The sequence below is a fragment of the Plodia interpunctella genome, chromosome 4, assembly GCF_027563975.2.
Source record: "Plodia interpunctella isolate USDA-ARS_2022_Savannah chromosome 4, ilPloInte3.2, whole genome shotgun sequence".
NCBI lineage: Eukaryota > Metazoa > Arthropoda > Insecta > Lepidoptera > Pyralidae > Plodia > Plodia interpunctella.
In genome coordinates, this window is record NC_071297.1 from 2,075,245 (window position 1) to 2,091,150 (window position 15,906).

A 15,906-nucleotide genomic window follows, 5' to 3' on the forward strand; every position below is an offset into this window, starting at 1 on the left:
GTTCAAATTTATTTATTGAATTCTTCATTCGACTTTTATTTTAATTTGATAATTTGAAATTAATAAAAATCCGTTCATACAGTATACATGTACCTATGTAATAATACCATACAATTGAACACAAAATAAAAACATTGAAATTAATAAAATCTACTAGAGGTGATCTAATCTACCGGTGTGATTTTACCCTATTAGCGGACCCTGAGCTCCGACGCTTTATGGCGAAACACGAAGAATAATGCTCAGATGAGAAATATCATTATTTTATTTTTATTCAGCAAACATATTCACAAAAACCACTAGATTTTTCAAAGCTATTGTCTAAAATAAATGTAAAATATTTTCATTTTAATTTATCATATTTTCTTATTGTTGATCTGTATAGAATTTACCTACAATTTGTAACAGAGAGTTTAGAAACACCATCGTGAGAGGAAACAGCTGCGTACTGCGAATACACAAAAACGTTTTGTTTTGGCTTTTGAGAACGAAGACAACAAATACGTTTTGTTTTTCCTTTAGAGAATGAGCTGTGGCAGAATCGGATTATGTTTATTGTAATGTTATATTATGTTAAATAATATTACCTCCCTAAATCTGAACCAAGGTTCGTCTGAGGTCAAAGTTAAAAACAATTAGTAATATACGCAAAAAATTGAAAAACATGTCGAATTAAGTGCTAACACGGCGCTAGTAGTTTACTTTCATGCGTGAACATTGCGTAGTTAGTATGAGTACATTTATTTACCGCAATAAAAAATTCGCCAAAGTTTGACAAATTGTTCGACGACAGTGTGACAGTACCATAATATTACACACAGCTCACATCAAGATCCAACCTAACAAGGCCTTTAGGAAAGACAAGCGGCGGCCCTTACGAGCGATTTCTCGTTGGAAGCGAGGAAATGGAAATAATTTCCCGAATGATGCTGTTTCCACTCCCCCTCCCGGGCGGAAATTGCAGCCAAATGCAGCGGATATTGAATAAGAGGTTCGGATGCAAGTGTTACTTCTTGATTTACCTTTCTGTGCCGAACTGGTAATGTATTGGTGAGTGCTTTTCAATTGTGTTTGAGAGAATCTTGTATTGGTTTTCAAAAATTGACATCACCCGTCCGAGACTTCAAAGTGTGAACGGTTGATGCATGTCTGAGCAACTTTGTACTCCCCATGGTAGCGGAACCCGGGGCGCAACTGGTATATTATATATCTTGAAAATTTTAACTATCTGGCATTATCCAAACCGAAGTTACGAAGGTTACGTAGTGGTAAGGTTCTTGCCACTGAACCGAGAGGTCCCGGGTTCGATCCCCGGTCGGGTCATGATGGAAAATGATCTTTTTCTGATTGGCCCGGGTCTTGGATGTTTATCTATATATGTATTTGTTATAAAATATAGTATCGTTGAGTTAGTATCCCATAACACAAGTCTCGTTCCACTACTGATGCAGCAGCCACTCTAGTTGGAATTATCAATGATGCTTGGGAAGCCGGACAGGATGTTATAGGTGTATTTTGTGACCTTTCAAAAGCTTTTGACTGTGTCGACCACAACATACTGAAAAATAAGCTTAAATTCTATGGTGTCACTGGAGCGGCCCTTGATGTACTATCTTCTTACTTAGACAATAGAACTCAGAAAGTAGAAATTAATAGAGCAGCCTCTAACAGCGCTCCTGTGCACATGGGCGTGCCTCAAGGCTCCATTATTGGTCCTTTTCTATTTCTAGTTTATATAAATGATCTTCCTTGTCTTGCCCAACAATTGTGTGATGTAATTTTATTTGCTGACGACACGTCACTACTGTTTAAAGTTGATAGAAAAAGTAGAAATTATAACAATGTAAGCAACATTATGTCACTTGTGCTTGAATGGTTTACAACTAATAACCTGGCTTTAAACACAGACAAGACCAAGTGTATTAAGTTCTCTCTTTCAAACGCACCCCAACTTGATATTCCTTTAGTAGTTAATGGTAAAGTATTAGAATGGGTACACAGTGCCAAGTTCTTGGGCATTACTGTGGATAGTAAGTTTAAGTGGGATAAACATATTGAAATCACGGCCAAAAAACTTAGTTCGGCAGCTTTTGCAGTGAGAAGGATCAGACAGTGTACAAACATCGAAACAGCTAGGCTCGTGTATTACAGCTACTTTCATAGCATAATGTCCTACGGATTATTGTTATGGGGTAATGCAGCTGACATAGGAAAAATTTTTGTTTTACAGAAACGAGCAATTCGTTTTATTTATGGACTTAAGCCACGGGATTCCTTGCGAGAATTATTCAAATCGATAAATATTATGACTGTTGCATCTCAGTACATCTTCGACGTACTTATTTTTGTTAAATCTAACTTACACCTGTATAAAACATTGAGCGATGTTAACAGTGTAGTCACTCGTAATAGGCATAAACTTTGTATGAACAGATTCCGACTTAAAAAGGTTAGGCGGTCTTTCGTGGGTCAAAGTGTTAAATTGTTCAATAAACTCCCTGTAGAGGCTATTAACTTGCCAATGCCAAAATTTAAATCATATATTAAAAATGCTTTAATGGCTAATGCTTATTACACGATTAGCGACTATTTAAATGATAAAAAACCTTGGACCCTTCCTAAAACTTCCACCTCTCACACTTGATTTTAATTTTTTTTATTATTATTTATATATTATCTTGACATGTTTATTACATATATTTTGACATTTATTGTAAAACATATACGTGATTTGTGATCTCCAAGTGTCTGAAAGTAACATAGGTATCTATTATGTTAGATTATGGAGATCGAGTATGTCATGCACATTCAAATGGTCAAACCGGTGGCGGCGTCGTGGATCGGGTCGGGAGGTTCCCTCTATTGTGGTTGAGCTTCGCGATGGCTGACTCACGCGTCAACTCGTGAACGGGTGCTGCCGGGGGAACTGGTCAGCTCGATCTTTTATTAAAAGTTTTTTTTTTTTTGTTTGGTTAATTATACGTATATGTATAAGTATATATATATATTTTTTCCTTTCATCAGCACTTGATCACAATCATAATATGTTTCAGTATACCTTTTGACCATGTACTTTATTATGTACTTAATGTTATATTGCTGATAAAAAATTATACATGAATTTATATACAAAAAATGGCAAGCCCTTCTGGCATAATAGGGACCAACACTGTTTGAATGAGTTTCTTTCGGCATTTCTTCTCAGCAGTGGTCGTTCCGAAATGCTAGTAGTTTGTAGCTTTGGTAAACATCATTTAATTTAGATTATGACGTGAAAAAGTGCCTGTGAAGGCCTAATTTCTGAATAAATGATTTGATTTTGATTTTGATTTTGATTTCGAACGTACTTTGGGGCTAGTTCAATCTGTGTGATTTGTCCTAATATATTTATTTATTATTTATTCAAAAATACGACGAAACGTTTCGAGAAAAGGTAGGTAGTGTCCTTGCGCTTCGCTTGGCTCGTCTTGGCAGGTACATGCGTATCTGTACATCCTTGGAGGGTGTCTGAGCGTAGGTTACATGCGATAATCGCCGAAGGGCACTCAGTGGCGTGGAAACCAAGACGCCATCTTTGTGACTAGGAGTAAATACTAATGAACAGGTTGCATGTAACATAAACTATAATACGAAGATGAAGAAACAGATTATTTATGTTACGCCTTAACTTTTCTTCATAGCATTTCGGAACGACCACTGCTTCTCAGCAGGGGTCGTTCCGAAATCCGTGCAGGAATTCCGAAAAAAAGAATTTAAACATATGTTGGTGCATTATTATTGTTTTTACAAGCTTTTATTTAGTTTTCTCTTTTTTCCTATCTCGATGTTTGCTTGTCTGTCTGTAATCAAATCTTGCAAGTTAAATTTCTCCTACTTCCATTTGTACCACAGAGTTGAAATTGCACTATTATTATAAGCATGACCTGATGGTGCACCCCGGATCGGCTCCCAGCGAAGGAACTTCTCAACGGTTTACAGTACGGACATGGGTTTCTTTTTCAGGCTTTTTAAATGCCAAAAAGACTCTCTCTGACGACAATAAAAGCTTGTGGCAAATATTACATCTTTGTAAAAAAAACTAGTTTATATTTTGCCAAGTAATATTTGTTATATTATTACTAGGTAAAAGGATACATTTATTATCGAGGGCTAGTACAAAATATAAAATATGATTGACCAAATGAAAAGCTTTGTTAATCGAGCCGACTAGTTTTCCCCCAGCAATTTTTTCCTACTATTTTACCTCCTATTATTTTTATTTAAACTAGTGTACTCTAAGCTTCTGTATTTGCTCCTCTAAGCCGGCCTATGTAAAGATTTACATATAAGATGCATTATTCATAAATCTTGATTGGAACGCCAGGAATCAACGATTGGCGTGCGCAGTCCTCGCGATAAAATTGTATTTTAATCTGTGGAGATACGTTTAGATTGCGTTATAAAGAGCTTCGTTTAATGGAATGATCCATTCCATCGTTTGTAGGGATATAAACATATTCTGAATCTTAGGTATTTTGAGAGTACAGATTCAGCTTGGTAAGTACCCATAGAAGTCATTCACACTTTTGTACTTACAAAAGAGTAAAGACAGGAAGAAAAGCTAAGCCTATATGTTTTACCATCTATGGGTGTGCAAAAATCAATAAATGAAGAGCATGCTATATACTAAATAATAACAAAATGATAATAAACAAATAGGAAATGTTATATGTATGTGGGAGAACACGGAAATAAAATAAAATATAATTTAGGAAAAAATTATATTTTATAGGAAATGTTATATGTATGTGGGAGAACACGGAAATAAAATAAAATATAATTTAGGAAAAATTTATATTTTTTATTTATATTCTATAATATTATTACTAAACTAGTAAATTCAATTAACTTAATTTAACGCAATTCAATATAAAATCGAAATAAAATATACCTATGATTATGATACATTCAAAATATGATTAAGTAGAAACATACCCGGTACAATGTCGTTGGGACAGTTCAGAGCAAGTTTAACTTGCCGTGTCCGTAGTCGGACAACGTCTGATCTATCGAAAGATCGTGCGCCATTTATAAAGGGGCGCTCGTCGTCAGTGGTGGGGGGTCGTTACAACGGTTGAATTAAAAAACAAACAAAAATCAATTTATATTTTTCGCCCACATGTCCCTTTTAGCAACTTGATGAAAAACTGATTTATCACAATTTAAAATTCTTCAAATAATGCGATTATTTCGTTTTATAAGGATCCTACAGGCTCTCTTCGGTAAGATCGTCAAAATTCCGTCAAAATCCACAATATTTTTGTTTATTTGTGTATATTGAATTACACAAATAAAAATACAGATTTAAAGCTCGATTAACACATAGCTTCGCCGAAAATTGCTTTTCCGTGAACATAATGGTAAATTTTTTTTTTTTTTACATAGTAATTTAACAAATTGTTACATATTGTAAAGCGCGATAGTGACAAAACATATTTTAGTTTAAAGTATGCTTTAACTTTTATTATGAATAAGAGGTGTGGTCGCTTCTTCAACGAAAACTTTCTTTAATTAAAATGTTGTTGTTGTTGTCTCCCTATTCTTCAGGGTTGCCAACATCATTATTCATTGTCGTTTCATTCAAGCACTTGTTTCTTGCTATTCTCTTGTGTTGCGGCAAAGAACCGGAAGAGATATTGTTTTTTTTTTTATATTCTATCTATGGATTTGTATTTAGAAGTATTAGTTTTATCATTAAATATAAAAATAGAACTGGCTAGATAGATTAAAATTGAGGAAAATAATTGAAGTGACTGGAACATGAAGATATCTTGGGCAGCCTATGAAACGCACATACTAGGGAGAGGAGAAGTTAAAGAAAATGTAAACGGATTAACAGTAAAATAGAAAATTTTTAAATTAAGATAACACGATCATAATAGCAACTGAAAATTTTAATAAACTGGCGAAAGAAAAACAGACTTCCTGACACGATCTAAAAGATATTATTTTTCATTATTTTTTTACCGTCATCTAGTGGCAGGTAGTCGCATACACACACTAGTGAATTAAACTGTCCACCAGTGTGCAGGTTTTCTCTTTTCACCGGAAGCAAGTGGTAGTCGATGAAAACGACTATATATGAGTCAGATTTGTATACAAACTCATATGGCACGAGTAGGATACGAACTTGAGACCTTTCGATCCACAGGCAGGCGTCTTAACCATAACCCACCGCTAAACAGACATAAGTTTTTAAATATGTAAATTATTTAACGATCGATCGACATAAAAATGGGGAATAAAAATATGTTGACTGAATTTTGGGGATCTGTTAATATTTCTTTAGGGTTTCGTACCTCAAAAGGAAAAATACAAAAATCCATATATTATCACTTAGTTGTCTATCCATCCAAGACCTTTCGTTTTCTCAGGACGCGTACGTACAGATATCAAGTTTTTATATGAAACTAGCTTCGCCCGCGTCCGATTTGTAATTTATGTAATAAAAACAATCGATCATGTATACGCCTCTTTTAGGTTTGTCAACTTTTTATATACAAGTTGGTGCAGAACCCTGGCTTATTTATTCTTATGCCGTTTACAAACTATCAGTACTTCATATGGGTTATACAATTTAAATAATGTTAATCGGTGCGCGAGTGCGCCTCCCTCTTCGATTTTTTAAGTATAAATATAGTAATTTTACTAAAGCGGTCATATATTTCTGACCGATATACTATAATAATTATTGGTAACTTGAAAGATACACCAGGTAACCCTCTGATGTATTTCATTACAGCGTGCCACGAGTTCATTCCCTTATGAATTTTAAATTATCCCACATATCATATAATATATGTCTTATCCTTGCAACTGGTTATTACTGGTTATTTTGATATAAAAAAACTTAATTATTAGTAGTAAACTTGAAAACAGATGAGCCATAACCACGACCACTCCGCCAGGAGTGTACGACTGAGAAGAAGGATACCTACTTTAAAAATAAATAAGCGACGTGAGTGAAAAAGTTGTCGAGCCTTTTCCCCTCTGTCGAAAAAATCGGGTCTGAACTGTCCGCGCGGCACAATAACTTTTTTGGGTTTAAAAAACGTGACGTCCCACCAAAATCGTGGTATCGGGTTTCACAATGATAAAATGAATTACCTAAGTACATTAGGTATGTTAACTAAAAATCCACCAATTATAATAAACTGCAGGGTTAAAACGCCTCGCGTGCGATTGCTGATCCCGGCGCGACCTTATAAATTCTACGAACGACACTATACCCTTTTTCTATTTATTTTTCCTATTTGCTCCCAGTTCTGTACCGTCGATTGCTTTGTCTCATTCGGTTAACTTTGTATTTTCAAAGTACAAAAAGTATAAGTTCGTCTAGGTTTAGATTGTATAAGACCTATATTTGTTAATTGACGTCCTTGGAGAAAAGGCTGCGGTGAAGTTTGTTGCGCCGCTTCTTCTTCACCTGCGCTTTGGAAGTCGGCAGTAGTCTTAGTATTTTTTGACGTCAATAAGTGATGTATATCATCCTAAATGGAATAATTTTGAATTTGAATTTAGATTGAAATAGCTTTGTATAGCAACACCAGCACTGTTTAAATAAGTTTCTTTCGGTATTATTCCGAAATGCCAGTAGTTTGTAGCTTGTGTTTGTAGTTTGTGGAGGTCTATTTTCTGAATAAAACCTTTGCAGATTAAAGAAATAATTTTTGTATGTAAAATTTTCAATATGCTTTCACGGTAATTTTAAGAATTTTAACATAGTACAAGTATTACGGATTATACCCAATACTTAGTCAAATCAAATGTCTATGTTTGTATACGCCGTTTACAAAAAAATTACTATGAAAAATTCTTCAAAAAAAAAACAAAAATAATACTTGAAATGATTATCTTTCCCAATTTTTTAATTACTCGTACTGCAAAGATTTTCATAATAACTTGTACAACAATATACTCGTAAATGGTATTATTTCTGTACCTATAAAAATATATTTTATTGCAATTCCTAGCATAATTTTACTTTTTGGAATTGTTATTTTTATACTTGGTTTTAAGAGTCGTTAATAGTCAATGCGCATTATACATTTACGCTATTTTATGTTATGATTCTTTGATAGCATCGGATTGTAATGTCTTGGATGTTTTTTCTCATAAATTCATTCCACTTTCGCGAGTAAAGGACATTTATTGTGATTCAGTTTGCTTGGGACTTTCTGTTTTTCAATTTCAGCATTATATTTAAGGCAGTAAGGTTGGAATTGGTTCGGAGGAGATAGGATCTTTGCTAGCCCTGGGTTCAATAAGGATGCGCCTCTTCAATTATTCATGTGTTTGTTTGCACCTTCGATGCAGTGCGATGACAGCCCTGTGATAACAAAAGCAGCATCCTTTTGCACTATTATTTGGTTCTTTTATAAATCAATAGGTTTAAGAAAAAAGATTTAAAGTATTTTCGTCGTCACACAAAAAGGTAAAATTCAACTTGTAAGATTTGATATATATAAAATAAAAGCTAATTAAAAAATGTAAATATGGCGTCGTCATCAACTCAACATATTTTTGCCCACTGCTGGACATAGTTTTCTTTTCTTTTACACCTTTTCTTCCTATTGATAATTAGCTATTATTCTAAAGAGGTAAGCGTTTGTGAGTTTGTATGTTTAAGGCGAGTAATATCCGAAACTATCGAACCAATTTTAAAATTTCTTTCACCATTAGAAAACTACATTATCCAAGATTTCTATAGGCTCTATTTTATCTCAAAATTCCCACGGGAGCGAAGCCCCCGGGGCTTCATACACATCTCGTCTATGATATAGTAAGAACGTGCTTGCAAGCACTATATTTTTTCTACAAAAATCAGATTGGTACGCCCATGTGTCAATAGGATTCGAACCTGATACCATTCGATTACAAGTAGCCTTAACCACTACACCAGTACCGCTTCAAATACCACAATCCATTAATTGCACAGAATGAAATAAGAATGTATCGAGTAGTATCGTTAATCTTCGGTGGAAGTCGTTAATGGAGAAATAGTTCTGACCTCACGTAATATTGTTCAAGAGGAAATTAATTCAATTAATTGGACTTTTGATGAGTACTTTTAATGAAATATAACGTTGGAGATAATCGTAGTTTATGTGTGGTTATTGCTAGTTTTTCATAACGCGTCGGTATGTCCGAGTTCGGCGACAGTATGGAGCTGGGATTAGATTATTATTATTATTAGATAGATATCTATGTAATAATAATAATAATCTAATAATATTATTATGTTATTCGATAGGTAGTGATGAATTTTTATAAGTGCGACATGTGGACCCACCCTAGAATAGGACCACTCCAAATCTTCCGTTATCGTGGATATCGTTCAAAACGACTAAGGGACACAAAGACTTAAAAGCTGATAGACAACGATAGTATTCTCAAAGAGGGTTGAAGTCAGGCGGGCGGCCGGTCGACGAAAAATTATTGCCACATTACCATGAACCCCTATGCCGTGGTGATAAGGGCGAGTTTGCAGTATATTATACTACCTATATTAGTAATATAGGTAGGCTGATGTGTTTTCGAGGGTACAGTCAACAGAAGACTAACTCCTTTGCAAGTCCGCCGTTGTTATTATAGCCTTGAGGTTATTGGATATTACTTGTCATGTAGCTGCATTTGTAACCTTATATGGTCCGGTACTTCGATTAGGATCTCCGAAGTGGACTGGAATCTTTATTATCTCGACACTTGACCAACGAGCTATTCAACAAGTTTATGCGGCACGGGTTGCCTCTCCATATGTGAGCTTATTGTACTTTCTATTATTTCTGGTGAAGCAGCGGTGATCAAGCAATCAAAGAGAGACGATATAAATGGGTTTAAATTTTGGCCAAGCCATTCCAGCCTAGGGCTGGCAGAAGGGGCAAACAAAAAATGTTGATGTTAAGGATGACAAGTTACTACTTTTTTAATAAAGCCATTTTTTATTTCTATATAGATCAGATTAGAACATAACAAGTAGTAACAGTTCTGATCTGAATATAACAACTTTAAAAACAAATTTAGAGTGAAAGTACAAGACTGAAGAACAACAAAATTTCGACATTTAATACAAAGTTCTATAACCAATTTGTGTGGGAGCACAAAAAGTAGGTTTATTTAAAAAATATATCTATATATAAATATAAATATATAATTTTGAAGTGAATAAAATATTTTTAATTACTTAGCTCTTTGCACGTTTAGTAGCGTGGTTTTTACAATAACATAAAAACAATATATTGCATATTGTACGTACCCTTTCGTACATAAAATAAAAATCAAAACGTAAAAATACGCGAGCACTGATTTCGGAATGAAATACAGTCAATGACTCCTCATATCTTCAAATAAAACGCTGCCTCAGTTTATGGGACCATTAAAATGAATCGCCAGCCATGAATTTTCTCCTATTATGTTCATTTGTCACTTTTATTCATATACCATGAGTTTATTCTTCACCGTCTTTTCACTCCGACTTAGCTCGAAGTTTTTCAGAATTTAATTAAGTAACATTAATAAAAGAAATATAAACAAAAAGACTGATCAATTTTACGTGTCTCTCAGTCTCGCGATTTTTAGACTCTGTGTACTCTTTCTCTCATCTTTGCATGTTTCTGGTTGTAGTCGGGCCTGTGACACCGCCACCACCAAAATTTTGAAGATTCGTCTGTAATTTTCCAACCGATCGTTGACCTGACCTCAACCATCTTTGTGAATGCTATTGTTACTTATCAGCTGCCAAGGCTACGTTCTGCACAAAGTTCAAAACAACGACAAGTTGTGTTATAATCGCAGTGCGTTCGGGAACTTAAGGCGGCTTGTGCGGATCGTCTGGATTGAGCTTGACCTTTAGCCTGATAATGACGATGATGTGACTGAATGAGGAAGGCGCTGTTTTCACTAGGAGACAGAGTGACCGGATTATAAACTCATTATATAATCCAGGCATACCACATCGTTAATTAAATTTATTAGGTTACAATAAGTATTACTTACATCAACAAAGAAATTTCCGCACGCCTGGTCGATGTCTCTGGGGACCCAAGGGCTGGTGACTATTTTGGCCTACGTTTGAGTTTGACCATACAAAGAGGAAATGTCGCCAGACTTCTGGGAACTTTACCGCACGACGACGATTACGATTTAGTGACAATTTTTTATTTCAATTAATTTAATCTTTATTATTTTAGTTTTAATTCTTATCTCAACTATAGAAAGTGGTCCAAGTTCCTATCAAATCTAGCACTTTCAATTAATCCTATCAAGTCAACAGCACCAGACGCTAGCTCTTGACTGGTCCTCCAACTTGCGGCCCTCTAACTCATCAAAACTTCACTACTGAGATCTGGCTGAAGTACAAATAAAACAAGACTATAGTATTCGAAATCCATACTAATATTATAAACAAGCTGGTGCCCGCAGATACGCTCGCGGTAGCCTATGTTTGACTTCGGGTCATTCTTCTTCATAGTCGTATTCCTCATGGCTGAAGGTCGTGGTCATTACGTGGAAACACACACAACAACTTTCTTGGCATTATTAATGGAGTGGTTTGCCATTGCCTTCGCCTTTTCACACACAAGTTAATAATCAACCAGTGTGCAGGTTTCCTCACGATGTTTCCCTTCACCGGAAGCAAGTGGTGGTCGATGAAAACTACTATACATGAGTCAGATTTGTATACAAAGTCATGTGGCACGAGTAGCATTCGAACCTGGGACCTTTCGATACACAGCCGGGCGTCTTAACCATTACACCACCACCGCTTCGGTCATTAACTGTATCTATTTCAAAATTCATCAAATTTTTAATAACATTTTTGTAATTTAAAATTACTAGGTATTATTACTGGTTAGGAGCCGCTTTTTAAGAAAAAAATAGGCTTGTGCCAGGCGAGTCAGCTCAAATTTGAACCGTCGAAAATTGGCTCAGCGGTCGTGAAAGCCGTGACAGACAGACTTTCCATTTATAATATGTAGTATGGAAGGAGACCCCATGAGATATCAAGGAGACCCCAGAGACATGCTGTACCGACCCCACATAAAATGGGATGAGGGTAGGCATATGATGAATATTATTATGGAAGTGTAGATGTGAAATTGTCTTAGATTGTGGTTATTTTTGGTGGAGCCAATTGGAGAGGTGGGGAATGATATAGGTTACGTAGAAAGGTATCTCGTCTATTAAATAGACATAATAATTAATAAAGATTTGAGGGATACACCTAAATACAAAAATATTTTTTTTAGTATAAGATACATAAGGAATAGCAGATTCTAATGAATGATTTATCTACATTTAAATTATTTATGATAACTTGGTGGTTGGGAGATAAATCAAACAAGCTCGGAAATGATTGAAAAACGTTAAAGGAAAGTAAGAAAAAGCCTGAAGCTTTTATATATTTTTGCAATAATGCTAAACAAATAAAAGTAAATATTTAGCAGATTATATAAAACCCTGAAAACTGTTTCGAATTTCTGTCGACTTTCGTTGATTCGAACTGTCCAATTCTAACTAGCCCTTATCTCACCAATTAATAATGACCCCATCGGAATGAAAATTCTATAAGACGGAACTTAGTCCATCGTCGATTTCAATTATAAATAGCGAAAACCGACGAAAACGCACACAATTCGCACCCTTCGGCTTTCTGCAAGAACTGCCGACGTTTTTGCCTCTGCGGCAACGTGTGTCATAACCAAAACCAACCTTATTGATACATCATAGGGTTGACATTCAGTTGTGCCAAGATTGGGGGATGCTGCGTCTCCGTATGTATTATAAATTGGTTTAGAACCGGCGCGGGGCAACGTCGCTCGATACCGACCAGTCGCAGACCCGGCTTGCACGCGAAAACGCGTTCCATTCCGCGCAGGAATAAAAATAAATAAATTCTTCTTTAGTGTCAAGTAATCTTCGTCAAAGTGCATCACTGTACTAGTGACGGGTCTTATCAACCCGCGAGTGAATTTTCATAGTGATTTGGATTGTTTTGGAGTTAAGGGTTGGGTTTTCAGTGAAAAAGGTGAGTCCTTTAATTGTATGCAGCTTTCGGTGGACAATGCTGGAAAATGCTTAGTCACGACACAATTTTCGCATTATGACGAAGTTATTAACAATTCCTTCGTATTTTTTAAATTAAATTACATAATGTTTACGAATGACACGCAATTTGTACTACAATAATAAACAGTGTTACTACGGTGGTCGTAGAATTGGAGTAGTAAACAATATTGTTTATTTGTGTTTTATATTCCTTTTGGCCACATAAATGTGAATGATATGATTAGAAACGTATTATTTTAAATTAGTTCGATTTTATTTAAAAAAAATAGACTTTATAGACTATATCATTGTCATTGACGGCGACAGACAAGGCGACGGACAAATGAGGCTTCTACGTTTGTGTAACAATTTCATAATTTAGCAAGATACAAAGTTTGTGTATTTGTTAGTTAGACATAAAGTCATGGTGCTAATTCAAATTCAAATTCAAATTCAAATCATTTATTCAGAAATTAGACCTTCACAGGCACTTTTTCTCGTCAATCTTTATATTTATAGTTCCTATCATGCCAGATCGGCTTACCATTATTGTTTCTTACAATGTTTTTTTTTCTTTCTAATAATATATAAAAGTACATAATGTACATAGTCAAAAGGTATATCAAAACAGGTTATGATTGTGATCCGAGTGCTGATTATAATATATATATATATATATATATATATATATATATATATATATATATATATATATATATATATCTATCGATGTGAAACACAATTAACTTACATGAAAATATATGAGAAACGAGATGACCAGTTCCCTCTGGCAGCACCCGTTCACGAGTTGACGCATGGGACAGCCATCGCGTAGCTCAACCATAATAGAGGGAACCTCACGACGCGGCCCACGACGCGAAGAGTGTCTTCCCTATTTGAAGTGGGAAATGGCAAAGATGAAGAAGGGCATAGGGGTAAGAAAAACTTTTGGGTACCGATCAACACACTCAGAAATAATTGTATGTTTACTTGTGCACCATGATTGAATGAACATTAAATCGGCAACAATGTATTGTATCGTTCTTTCTTAATTGGTTTCCGGTTCACGTATAGAAATGACGTTAAAAAGCCTCTGAAGGTCTAATTTCTGAATGTTGAAAATTTAACTTTGACTGTCATCCTCAGCCGTAATTAATCGGAGCCTAGGGCGCGGTTCCAACATAATTATATTCTATACTTCGCATGGTATTCTACTTATTGCCACACCATTGGTACGTTTATGCTTGACGAAATCAAGCCAGTATTTTTTTGGTTTGTCTAAGAGGATAAGATGGAAACGTTAGACGTTAGTTCCCAACTAGTGCGGGCTAAAATCCCGGAATTACAGCTGTATAACTCCTGAAATGCGTAGTTCTTGGTAACATAGATATGTGATTGCTAATATTGATAATAATTAACGCATTGGTAATATCGGGTTCTGCCTTTAATGGAGATATAGTTATAGCCTATGACTATGACTCACAGGGTTTTGAGAATGTCAAAAATAAATTTAAAGGACCTGTGTATAGGATGAATTATATTTTTTATGTTTATTACTTAAATACTTACTATTGCTTAAAACCATTAATGAATAATACTCAATACTTATCTATTCATAATCTTATTACACAAGTATACCTCGAGTCTAGAGAGTATATATTACATGTATTTCCCAACACAATTCAAGAGAACCTACCGTGGTTTATGATCTTTTTGCCATCGTTTCATTTATAGGACAATTACCATTTGAAAGACAGCTCATAAACTTTTAAATGAGATGGCTCATAAATTATTTTCTTTTTGTTAGACTTGCGTGATTTCTAGACGAGTGCTTCGAGGCTATGTGCTAGATATGCCTCAGATTATTCTGGTATCAGTATGTTGTATGTGTGCGATCTATATATCATAATTATCTCCTATGAATATATCATCTAATAAATTTTGTTGCATTATACGTGCTACAAAAGGTTCACTTTTGTGGGCAGGCAGGTTGCACATACGAGCAAGTATGCACAGTATGTACTAATTCTTCGTGGTGAGGACTTTTTATATGATTGATAGAGGTATATACATTTTATATATCTTCATGATTTGGATCATAACATCCACGTCATACGACATTATCTCTTACGGGGTATACAGAGCCTAGAATCAAGAGTAAGTTTAGCACACTATATGGGCTTATTGGTTTAATAAATAGTGACATAGGTTTCTGGCCTATCGTCTATGAGAAAAATCCCTTTGTAGCCCTATCTATTAATCAACTTTTACAATCTGCGTGAGAGGAAAAGAGCAACTAGATACTTACTTCATACGAAATATTCCATTGAAGTGAAAACCGGCTTAGTATTGTTTCGTACGTTATGGCTACCTTACTTCTTGGTTTTGGTACACCAGCCGTCGCGCGCGTAGGTGCATTTCCTTCCTACTTACAAACTTTGCCAAATCATTGTGCCGCAGTTTCATTAATGATATTAATTTTCAAGCTTTTATTTAGTTTCATCTGTCCCGTCTGTAATCGGCGTAAAATCTTGCAAGTAAAATTTTGCCTATTTCTGCTTGTCTTGCAAAATTGAAATCTTCCACGTCACTTTATTTATTGTCATGGAAATCCATGAGAGTAAATTATTATGATAAGCGTGACCTTGTGGTGAAACCAAAATCGGCTCCAAAATACTCATACACAGTGTACTGCGCTGACATGATTTTTTGTCAGCATGATCTAGCTTGTGTCAAAAATGACATTTTTGTAAAAAAAAAAAAAACTTTACTAGAATTGTGACGTAATCATCGAGTAAAATCGTCAAGTGCAAAGGTGAT

At 35.1% G+C, this 15,906-nt stretch overlaps 1 protein-coding gene across 1 annotated transcript in view; it reads left to right on the forward strand.

Annotated features, from left to right (window-relative positions):
* The first annotated feature begins 12,875 nt into the window (after positions 1–12,875).
* Positions 12,876–15,906, forward strand: part of Prosap (prosap) — a 165,910-nt gene continuing 162,879 nt past the window's right edge. Inside the window, exon 1 of the mRNA XM_053770166.2 lies at positions 12,876–13,066. The gene's annotated coding sequence lies outside the window, so the exon portion shown is untranslated. The remainder of the gene's footprint in view (positions 13,067–15,906) is intronic.